The following is a 12,527-nucleotide window of genomic DNA, read 5'->3' as shown; positions in this document are numbered from 1 at the left end:
TCGTACAAACGGGTTGCCTCTTCAATGTTATCTTAATTATAAGAATCACACATAACGGTAATATCACAATGAAGCCCATCATTTTGAGAGGACCCCCTCAACGTATGAGGAAAACCCAAAACCTTTTTGATAAATGGCCAACCAAAGATGAAATTGAAAAGTGAATCTTACCGAGAGGAAGAATTAAAGCATAGATTGGAGGCACAAAACGTTTCAAAGGGATCTTTCTCGACTTCCTTCTAAACTCCTCTCTACATCACAAATAAACCACAAGAACCCTCTCAATATTACAATGGATAATTTCGATTGGATGTTTATCTTTCATTCTGAATCGAAAAAAATTGAGTTCATCACAGAAAAAATTAACGGAGCTACGAATTGAAAAGAATCAAACAAGAAAGAAAAATGCACGGCCAAAACAGACGGGTCTGGCAATGCTCAGCTAGCCGCCATTGATTTTACATTGAAAAGTAGAGAGCGTGTACGAAGCTCGCGTTAAAATATTGTGCAAAACACTTTCCACGATACAATAAGGATAATGACTATATGCCATCTCAAAAAATGACACTGCCTCGAATTAATCACATAACCTGCATGCTTCGAGTGGAAGATAAAACAATAAGTTGTACAACCACCAATTTAAACTGCAACACATTCAAGAAATCCTTGAATTATAAGGGAGGAATCTTTTAACTCCTACATAATCTATAAAGCTATGCCATAAATGTGAGCGTAGTGAAGAGATCCTTTTCAAAAGAAAACCAATAAGAGATGACATAACTATATATAATCATTGTCCTAAAGGTCCTTCAAGTGGGGCATCTTTCAACCCGTAGGCAGAATTGTCTGGTTTAGCTTATTGTCTGATGTTGTATGGAATTTTAGGGATGTCCTTGACAATTTTTTGACCTTGATCTCTCTCATAACTGCTACTCTAATCAAGATAGTTAGAGTTCCTTCACTCACATTTGTGAGTGGGAGCTGTCACTCACCCTTGGGTTCCTCTAGATGGGCCTGCATCCCACAATAACTATGTAAGTCTATTGATACAACGAGGGCAGTAAATGATGCAATAGGGTGACCGACATTCCTCTTGTTATATAAAGACTAGCTCTCACAACTGTGTAATTAGAGATAGTGGGTCTACATTACCTTATTTATATGGTTTGGTGGCAGAAGTTACTTGTAGGCATATATTATGAATGTATATAACATTATTTACTTTAGTGTTAACTATAGTATTTATTGATAAGAATTATTAACTAATTTTACATTTAGATTTATTAAATAATCATATAGTTAACCATAATTATTATTATTTATTTTAATAATTAATTAATGTAATTTGATTTTTTTTAATTAAAAAATAATAATAATAATATTATAGGATTATTTTGAAAGTATGGTGTGTTGAGGGCTCTAGCAATTTTTTCCTCTGTCGGCTAGTTACATTCTACGTTTCGTCTATTGGGGGTCCCTAGCGCCACGACCCCTTCTTCCTCTCTACGCTAGTCGGCCTCGCTGGTTGGTGCTTCCTAGGTGTTGGCATTGGTTGTTGTTGTCATCGGTGGGTTGACATCCTCCTTTTTCCATACTTCTCTCTGGTGCGGTATCGACCTTGGGTCTTATGGCTTTGTCGGTGATGCTCGAATGCGTGTGGGGAGTTAAGGGGGTGGCCCTGCCTTTGTCACATGCCCTGTTTCGTGCCTTTTCCACGTTTCTATTGTGCTTGCCTCGTCGACATTTCTCTATGGTCATTTCTCGCTGGGGATGTCCTGGGGTTTTCGCTTGGGTGTCGTCTCATTTTTTATTTGTTGGGGCGCTGTTGCAGCCCATTTTTCTTAAGGATTATTCGGCGGCCTGTGCCCAACCAATGGCTAGTATGTTGACCAACATTTGCTAGGGTTTACTCGCTTGTTTTTGTTTGCACTCAAAAGGTTTTTTTTTTATTCTTCTAGTTTTTCGGCTGCCCTTTTTTGCGTATTCTTTTGGCGGGCTTGCATCCTGTGGACTTTTGGCCCAGTTGCTATGTTGTAAGGCAGATACTCGAATGCGTGCAACATATAGAAAATGAAAACTTTGTTCCTCTTTTCGATGAATAAATTTACGAGTCTCTTTTCTGAGGAAAAAGATATTATAGGATTATTTTGATATCATATTCGCTATTTATTATTTATAGAGACATAAATATATACATATTTTATTATTACCTTAAGTTTATGTTTATTAAGTAATTATATACAAATAAATTAAAAAGTAAATACTTAAGCCCACAGGGCTTTGGATTGACGGTGAATGAGTATTTTGTTTAGGGACTCCATGTGAAAAATTCACAAGTTCAAATCCCGCGTGGGTGTTTACCCCACAAAAATAAATAATAACAATAAGAAGCAAAGGCTTACATATCATACCTGGGAATTAAAACAATGTGAATAAAATAACACTGAAATTTGTTTTATAATATTATAACTTGCATTGGTTAATAGCCGGATCAAATCCTATAGTCTTGCCTTTTAAGGAACTAATAAATTGAGATGCCTGCACATTTACAATTTTACTCTTACATAAATAAAAATGGGAAGTAATTCTTGGTAAGCATATTTATTTACATCTTATTCCTATCATTTTTTTAATTCAACGCCTTGACTTTTTAAGAAGATAACCACTTCTATGAGTGAATTGGTGAGTTCTCCCATTTTCCATTACCTTCATTTCTCATCTTAAATATCTCATTCCATTTCTGATTGGATTCCACCGTTCATATTTCTAGCATGGCATTTAATTCTATGGTATTAACCTTTTTTTAAATATCTCATTCCATTTCTGATTGGATTCCACCGTTCATTTTTCTAGCATGGCATTTAATTCTATAATATTAACCTTTTTTTATAATCCCGGAGCAATTCAAACCCCCCAGAGATTATAATTTGGTTATTATTTTTGTAGCCGAGTTTGACACGGTGTGGGCAGCTGGTGAAGAAGGGAATCAACAATTAAATAAGATTAAATTATGGTCATTACTTTTGTATCTGAGTTTGACAAGGTGTGGGCAGTTGGGTGAAGAAAGGAATCAACAATTGAAAGAATGTGTGGCGAAAACTCCATTTCGCAGCTTTTGATCTATTTTTTGAAATGATGGATGCACCTGATGCTCTTCTGAACAAGAGTTTGAGTTGTAAATTTAGCGGGAAAAGCCATGCAAATTTTTATTAGTAAATTTAAAAGGAAAAAACATGTAGAGTTTAATTCCAAAAAAAGTTCAATCATTTGTGCTTTGCTAATCCTCGCGTTTTCCATATATGTAGACTGTAGGACTCATCCTTTTGAAACGTGTAGGGCTCATCCAACCCCTCTAAATTTTGTGTGGTTAGAAGGGCATGAGACATGCATACCCACAAGGCTTACCTTATGTTGATCCAGATGGATTATTCTCGGTTTACGTTATATGGGTCCACATGGGTGATTCCTTTTAAGGTTGTAAGGGCAACCTTCTCTCTACTCTCTCTATTTGTGTGTATTGTAAATATGCGTTATTATATGCATTGTTTTCCAAGTTTTTCAATGTAAATTTTGGTAAAAGTTATAAAATATAGTAATTTTAAGGCCTTTTCTATAACAAAGCTACCACAGTTAGTGGTCAGGAATTGCAAAAGACGAACCAAAATTGAACATCTCTTTTAGCACTGTAAAATTTTGTGATCATAATGCACAATTAATTCTACAAATATTAAATATCCATTGGGAAGAATAGAATAGAAAATATTTTATTAAACGCCCGCAAAGCCAGATGGTCAACGAGACAAAGAGTTTACAGTTTTAGGAGGCTATATATCATCTTGCACTTTCATAAGGCCGCAAAGCTTGTATAGAATAACCATCTATTTCATGAAAAAACCATTCTCCCTTCTACCACATTGTTTTTCCTTTAGATAAACTCATTTATTACATATATTTAGCTCCTAATATAGTGATTCAAAACATGAAAATGTTTTCATACTCTCGTTTCATGTTCATCATGCTTGTCTCATAGACCACATTTCATGTCACTCATATTCTACAATTCCATTGTTGATTCCTTCATTCTCGGGAACTTACAACTCGTCCATGGATTTGGTTTTAGTGCCACTGTAGAACTGTACATGTGCCTTTTGACAAATGTATGATTCTGCCAAGTTTTTATACAACATCACCAAAATCCTTGACCAATTTCCAAAGGTACAGTGGCCTTGTACAAGTGGCTCCATCTTGTTAGCCATTTTTAGAAGAACCTTTAATTACATGTTATACTTTGATATTAACTGTTTGTGTTACAATCATTTCAAAATCCTATAATTCTCATGGTTACAGTTGATATCTTCTTTTTGCATCAAAATCATTTCAAAATCTTTCTTTATTTTCCAATTCACGGATTGGGGTTTTCCTTTTTTTCATACTGCATTGTTGAAAGATAGTTTCCTTATAACTATAGGGTTAATTGAATATGATTAGTGTCCAAATTATCTGAAGCAAGAAGAAAGGTTTAGACCTATGAAGCTATAAATCAAGGAGTGATTAATTGGTCCTTTTAGCTGCACTGAAAATAGCAAGTTTTCCTCTTTATGGAGGCAGAAAATGTGACAACTCACAAGAATACATCCTACTTGAGTATAGCTTAAACAATTTTTAGCTTTCTTGGTCCTAGTTTGGACTCAGAATAGTTAATGATCAAATTGCACAAAACCATTGCATACATCAATTTGGATGGTTCAAAGTTGGACCAAGTCTGACTAAGTAGTATGACCCGTGTCCACGAGGTATTGGATAGACGGTGATCGGGTGCATTGTTAAGGCACTCCTAGATGTTAAGTCACTGATTCAATTCCCCACCCTATTTAGGTGTTAATCTTAGACATGACCATGATGTCGCCTCACCATTGCCGAACTTACAAAAAGAAAACAAGTAGTAAGACCTGTAAATGAATAGATGAAGAACAATAGGGACTCACAGATTCCAACTTAAACTTCAAGTTTGCAATTCTCCCATCCAAATTTATCTTTATTTTCAAGGGAGTGCACAAGTAATCCTAACTATACAGAGCGGGTTCAGAAATATCGACAAACCTTGATGTGTGTATCTTTAAAGAAAGGCCAGTTTGTATTACGTTTGAAAGGCGTACAACATGTTCCTATGTAAGCAAATATTTATTTAGCATGCTCTTCATATAATCCGACATCTAATTTTGCAGCGATTCTACGTTCAGAGACACACGTTCTTGCTTTCTTTCAGTTATTTTCTGATGGAGGTATTTTATTTGAACCAAATTCTGAGTTGATTTGCTTCTTGCAGCTAGTCGATGCTACCGAGCAGATGGTTTCCCTCAACAGACGACTTCCACTTTCTCATGGTGCTTTGAAGATCTAATCTCTCTTAATTTGGCTAAATCAAGAGAAAGGCCCCATTGTTTCTCCAACATAGACTTCTGAAGAAGAATTAGAGCCTCCAATGAATGTTCTTCCTGAAAAATCACATCGATTCCCAGGAAAATGGATGTTTTGCATGTTGTTTCATCGCCGGAAGGTGCCAAAAATTCACGAGAATCTCCCAGTACCCTTGCAGTGATGAAAGTGGCGAGCCAAACCCACGCCGATTTCAATTGAAAATTTACCACATGCCTACTCCGTGACTTATCTGCGATGCCTACTTTTGCTTGTCTTTGCGAGGTTAGCAGTGCGTCAAAGATTAAGGGTGATGGTATACAAGAATACAAATTACTACATGAATATCTCGCCGACGAGCAGGGCCGAAGCCATAAGATGACCACATCTCTCGCGCCGTGAAATTGTTAAAAATATACAATAAATTATAGACACATGGCTTACTCTTATAAGCTTTGGACAAACGACGAAACCTGTGAGAGAAACTTCCCCTTATAAACACCTTCAATGTAAATATAATTATTGGTAGTTATTGTTTCTATTGATAATAGCACATATTCATATTAATTACACATTTCTCAAGTAATTATATAAAGAATAAGTTCAATAATATACCAAAAAACATGCATATCAGTAATGGTTAGTAAAACATCACTGCGGCTACATGTGTGTGTTTGCGTCTAGAGAGATAGAGAGAGAGCAACCCTCCAATGTGTTGACAAGGTTATATACATACATATATGTATGCGTATAACTCAATGGAATATCAAAGAGATGCTTCCCCATATTCGTGGATGGCATCCTTATTAAAATTGTCGACCTAAACTAGTGTGCTTGTAATAATCGTCAACCCTTGAAATTGAGCGATGAATAGGTTGTTTGTAGAAACATAAATGAAAAATAGCATATACAAGTGAAAAGGAGATTGAACCGACAAAATATAACCCTCGTATCGACGATTTCCAAAAGGGAGAGTAATTTTCATTACCGTGTTTGAGCAGGTAACCTATTATGAGCAGAGCTCCAATTACAATATCAATTCAAGAAAGCATTTCAACGCTATTAATAAATTCTTAATGACAAAACCATAACTACTTATGGTCCCGTCATTAATGAGTTCCAAACACCCAGTGTTTCATATTTGGTAAGCACGACTCTTTTAGATTAAGTAACTACTCACAAACTATCTTATGGGCCTTATTAGACAAAGTTGGCCTCATACTTGAATTGAAAAAATCCTAAGTACCCCTAATGTAGGTAGGTTGGGACAATACCCTAACATGTCGCCCTCCTTTAGATGCAACATTGTCCTTAAGGTTGGAGGCATAAAGCCCACTGCAAAACCATTGTTTATTCCTATGTGCCATCTTTTGGCTGCATATCTTTCCATTGGATATGTACATCTCAAAGGATGTGGTAGCATAGTCGACATTATATGGTGGCCAATACTACTTCTGGCTATATCCAAATGGACCCTTCTTCATCAAGTTCCAATGGACTATTTTGCAATTTTCGGTCCAATCACACTTTCATCTTCAAACAAGGCACGTGAAACACGACATGTATCTTGAAGTGGGTTGCAAGAACCAATCTGCAAGAAACTTGTCCAATCTACCTGAGGGTCTAATAGGGTCCCTAGAATTTTAGTGAGAGCCTCTCTCTTTGAGAGTTGTTTATTTATAGGGTTGAACGTGAAGAAACACCTAGTCCCCTTCTCGGAGCGATGCGAGTCGGCTTTTTGTTTTGTGCCATCTTTTGAGCCAGAACCAAATTTTCCTTAAGTGTGTGGAGAATAGCTACTTTTGTGCGAAGCATTTGTATGTGCAATCCGGTTCATGGAGTTCCGATGTGCTTTGTAAATATGAAGCCACTACTAGTAGTTTTTGGCAATAGACAACTTCATAAGGTGTTATTTTGGTAGCGCCATGCTAAGAGGCATTAAACCACCATTCTGTGAGGGGCAACCACTTTGCTCATTGGTGTTATCTATTTGAAGCGAAGCATCTTGGATAAGTTTCCAGGCACTTATTGACCACCTTTGCTTGGCCATCAATTTGAGGTTGATAGTCGATGCTCATTTCCGAGCGTATAACCTAAAGTTCAAACTGCTCGTATATAAATTTGTCAGCGAATGTGGGATCTCGATTCGACACAATGGAAGCAGACATGCAATGTAACTTGAAAATTGGGTCCATGAAAACATGGATAATTGTAGAAGGCATCGGTGGGTGTGATAGGGTACAAAAGCGTGCACATTTGGAAAGGTGGCTGACAAACATCGTGATGATCGATTTGTTATATGCTTTCAGAAGTCCCATTATGAAATCCATGGAGATTTCAGTCTAGATATTGGCCAATATTGGTAGTGGTCGTACTACCCCAACGATCCTCATTATCTCACCCATTTTCCTTTAACAAGATGTGTGATTCCATCCCTTCCTTGAAGAAAGAGCACATAGCTCCTTCATAGGTGTGCTATAACCAAAGTGACCATGGTAAGAGATGAATGTGGCTCCATTAAGACTCGTTATTTCAAAGTGGAATTTTGCACCAAAAGGACGCACCCTTTGTACTTGGAGGTATCTTGTTTCCATGTATATCCCTTGGGAGGATTGGGACCCTCCTAAAATAGTTGCATGGGTTGAGCCATTGTGTCGGTTACCAACCATTCTTGACAACCTTTAACCAACCAATTCGGTAATGATTTCCTTTCTCCTCATAATTCAACAATAAAGCAGACTTCACATTGCCTTTAATTTTCCCCAAGGAAAAATCGTAATTTTATTCATAATGAGAAAAATCACAGGTTGTAGACGCTAAAGAGCATATGCATAATGACCAGATCCCGATTTCTCAAGATCTATAGAAAATCATCCAACAAACTAATCTATTCTTTTCTACCTTTCTCTTTTACCGCTTTTCGCCAACCGCCAGTGTTGTGTGTGGATGTTACAATAGACCATTTGACTCTCTTTTGTAGTTGCTGGGAGTTCTTTGTGAGAATCAGAGCCTTATAATCCATGTATTCGTTTGTTGCCACTTACCCCTTTCCCAGGGGTGTGCTGCTCACTGTGCTGTTGTGGGATGGATTCACATTGCCTTTCTTATCTACGATCTCATAATCACACCAATCCATCTTAGTGACCCATTTGTGTTGCCCCATGCATGATAATGTACGGTCCAAAAATACTTCAAACTATGATGATGATCTTGATTTGGAAACGCTTCCTGATAAGATATGTGTTCCAAGTCTCAACTACATGAAAGACGACCATCATCTCTTTCTCACAGACGGGTTAACACAAATTTATGTCAACTGCGTCAACATAGCTCCCCGACCCCTACGTGATGCACCGCATTCCAAGGAAAAATTCTTAATGAAATCGGGCACTACTAAAATGGGTGCAGTGCTTGTGACTTAATCTAAAGCTAAAAAGCTCTGCTCGGCAACGTTATTCCATACAGACGCGTTTGTTTTTAACACGGTTGTTAAGGTGGTTGCCATAGTCATTCACAAACTTTCTTTAGTAGCATGTTAGTTCGAGGAAGCGGTGCAAGCCCTTCGAAGTCTTAGTCTGTTGCCAGTCCTATGTAGCTACAACTTTCTTTGGGTCCACTTGCGGGGCCTTCCCGTTGACACCGTGGTAGAAGTATTTGACCTTTGAAGCCCCAAAGACATATTTTCCAGAATGTATAAGGATCAACTGGTGGCCTTCAAGGAGTTACAGGGCATATCAACATGTTCCACATGGGAGTCCCAAGTTTTGTTGTAGATCAAGATATCATTAAAGAATTCAACCACAAAAGTGCACGGGAAGGTTCATAAAATCTTGTTCATGAGGCTCCTAAAGGCAGATGAAGCACTACAAAGTCAAAAGGGCATCACTGAAAAACCATAATGGCATTCATGTGTGTGAAAGGTTGTTTTAGGGATGTCCATTTCCTTCATCTGTGTTTGGTGGTATCCTAAGTAAAGGCCCACTTCAACGAAGAACTCGTCTCCATGAAGCTCATTTAAGAGATCGTTGATAACCAGTCTGGCAAATTTGTCTTTGGGGATCAACTGGTTGGGAGCCCAAAAGCCAAGGCACGTGTGCCAACTAACTTCATTCTCAAATACCAAGACCACGGTTAGTGAGGAAGGGATCTTATTGGGATGTATGAATCCAATCTCTGATAGTTCATGAATGATCATTTTCTATTTCATTCTTCTATGCAAATAGGTGTCTACTGGGACACATATTGGGTGGTTGACCACCTAGAACCCATAGGATGCCATGGTCATGGCCACCACATGAAGGTGGCAATGCACATGGCGTTTCAAATACCTATCGATGTTTAATTAGTATCATATGCAAATCATTGGGAATCTCTTGTGGGGGACCACTCACAACTCGTACGACATTGAATTGGGCAATGAAATTGGAGTGGCCTTTCTCCAATAGCTTCTCCATACGACGAGAGTTGATGATTTCGAGGGAGTCAAACTTAATCCCTTTGAGTGCGTGCTCATGCCCTTCCTTATCGAAGATCATGTATAATTCCTTAAAGTCCATTGTAACATGGCCCAAAGTATGTGATCATTCGACACCGGGCATTGTGTGGCAGTGACCCATTTCAACAACAAACATGTGAGATTTGAGCTACTAGCCTATGATATGAAGTTTTACATTTTCACATCGCCCTCCACACTTCACTAACTTACAAAATGAGAGATTAGTGACTACACGACTAGACAAGTTAGTCACCACAATTATTTCAAGTGGATTACTACCAAATTCGAGCAATTTTAAGTGACCCCACTAAAAACGACTAACTTGAACGAAATCCATGCACGACATGGACATAACAATTGGTTTCCTCCGCCACTCTTCTATGGATAAAATTATGGGTGCCGCCGCGGTGAATGAAAACAATCACCTTGCGGTTGTTGACGCAACCAATCAACTTCAAAAGTTTGGGGTGCGAAAAAATGTCGGATAAGGCAGAGGGGAAAGTTTGAGGATCGTCACGAGGAGCTTCTGAAGTTGTTTATTCCCGAGGAGGAGGGCCCCAGTCATTGGAACTCGAGGTCACGAGCGTAGCGTGATTAGTCTTTGAAGGAAACACACGTTTGAAATAGTTCATGTCCTTTACATTTATGCCTGGGGAAATTGCTACCCATCGCGATTGCAGCAAAGTTTGAGGCATTGGTGTTCTACCATTTCTGCCCAGTAAATGGGAACCGAGGAGGGTGTTCCGTTTTACTGCCCTTGTTCTCTTGTTCCAATCCCGGATGATTGTCTTATAAAATTCTTCAATCTCTAAATTGGAAGGATCTGTAGGGTTGAGAATGACAACAACTTTTCCCGCTTGCGCCTGTAAAAGTGTAAAATTCGTAAAAACGTTATCCCTAGTTGACTTTGGATTTTTTTATTTTATTTTTTTCTTTCTTATCTTCTTCCCTCCTTTTGGCTTTAGACTACTTTGCTTTTTGGTTCACTGTCGATTGTGTCGGTGCTGTCTCCTATGGAGTTACTTCTGCGTGTGTGTGTGTAAAGATGAAGGAAGCCTTTGGAGGATCCCCCTTGTGCGCCATAACATCTGGATGAGGATTGGCGCGAACCACTAATCGTAAGAGTTACTAATAACTCTAAGGGACTCACCTTGATTTGAACATGTGATCTCCCTATTAACAACATGCCTTTGGCAGATGGTCCCACCGATTGCGCAAAGCATTGGGGCTAAAGTTACCAAGATCTCACGACTATCCCCAAGAAACACTGTGTAGATAGGCGCATATCGAGCCGGAAGGATTACTGTGCAGAAAGGCACACATCCTGCCCCAAGAATTATTGTGTAGAAAGACACACATCCACAATAATAAACACCAACACTAGCATGCTACTAGAAATGAGGGCCATATATTGAATATAATAATAATGAAGTAGGAAATTAGAGAGGGAACAATTGATTGGATATTAATAGAGGTAAGGCTATATCCCACATGCAAAGCGTGGATGAGAGCGATGAGAGGAAGGGGTATAGAAGGGGAAGATGGTAAGTAACAAAACATACTTACCTGGGCGGGGTCAATCGATGATCAGGGAGGTCGATGGCCTAGGAAGGCCACCTCCATTGCACTTGGGAGGGGGGTTTACCTAGCATCTCCCATTGAGGAGAGTGCATGTCATGATTTGTGGTAGCGGAGTTTGCGTTCGCGCGGCCTCCACACTATAATAAAAACGAAATGCGACAGCTTCTCGGACGTGTCCTAACATCTGACGTGATCTAACATCTGGTTACTAAAAACGAAATGCGACAGCTACTCGGACGTGATCTATCATCTAGTTACTGTATAAAATTGAGACAACTGCGTGGTCTCTGATTTCGATGAGGTGCCAAAGGAAACCAACTCAAAATCCTTGAATGGTTGAGGGAATGTTGTTCGTTATTGTTAGGTTGCCGCGTGAGAGGGTACCAACGCCATGAATGCCATGCCTTGTGCAGCAGTTAGTTACTTCCATTCATAGATTGATACATGTGTTCCAATCTATTATATTATTCTTGTTTTAGAGTGATACCGGTGCTGGAATCTGTTCTGTTTTCTATCCCGAACTAATTACGATTTAGAGTAAAAATTCAATATTGCTTCCTACACTTGTCGCTCAACCCTAGTCTACTTGGTCAGCCCTCTCCCCTTGGAGCAATGCTGTAATTTATTTATTTGTACACTGTAACTCGAAAAGTTTCACAGCAAAGCAAATGTTTCTTGTTTGTTTGCATTTTCCTAGTAAACTTTTGGATCGTCATGATGTGTTTTCCGTGTTAAGGGGACGCAGTGTTTCTGCTCCTAATCCTTTTCAAGGAAAATACACAATATTTCTGATTCCTATTTGAAATAGAAATTTGTATGTATATATATATATATATTGTATATTTAGTATTTGAAACAGGAATTTGAATATGGATTGTATATTTACTGTTTCAAATTGAAATTTGAACATACATTGTGAGGCACCGAGCACTAAGAAAAAGGTGTGTCAATGTCAAAGCCTAACCCAAAAGGGCTATAATACTGCTTCTTGTTCTTCCTCCAGAAAGACCAATTACTTCACACATCAAACGGATTT

The 12,527-nt window shown here is 38.5% G+C and overlaps 1 non-coding gene across 1 annotated transcript; it reads left to right on the top strand.

Annotated features, from left to right (window-relative positions):
• Positions 1 to 11,468: 11,468 nt before the first annotated feature.
• Positions 11,469 to 11,627, top strand: LOC149267046 (U1 spliceosomal RNA). Its single transcript, XR_016261434.1, has one exon. It is a non-coding gene; the product is annotated as a U1 spliceosomal RNA (small nuclear RNA).
• The last annotated feature ends 900 nt before the right edge of the window (positions 11,628 to 12,527 follow it).

The sequence above is a fragment of the Pinus tabuliformis genome, chromosome 6 (assembly GCF_031772625.1).
Source record: "Pinus tabuliformis cultivar Carrire ecotype Pingquan chromosome 6, CPIR1, whole genome shotgun sequence".
Taxonomy (NCBI): domain Eukaryota; kingdom Viridiplantae; phylum Streptophyta; class Pinopsida; order Pinales; family Pinaceae; genus Pinus; species Pinus tabuliformis.
The sequence above is the reverse complement of the archived record's forward strand: the minus strand, read 5'-3'. Positions and strand labels throughout refer to the sequence as shown.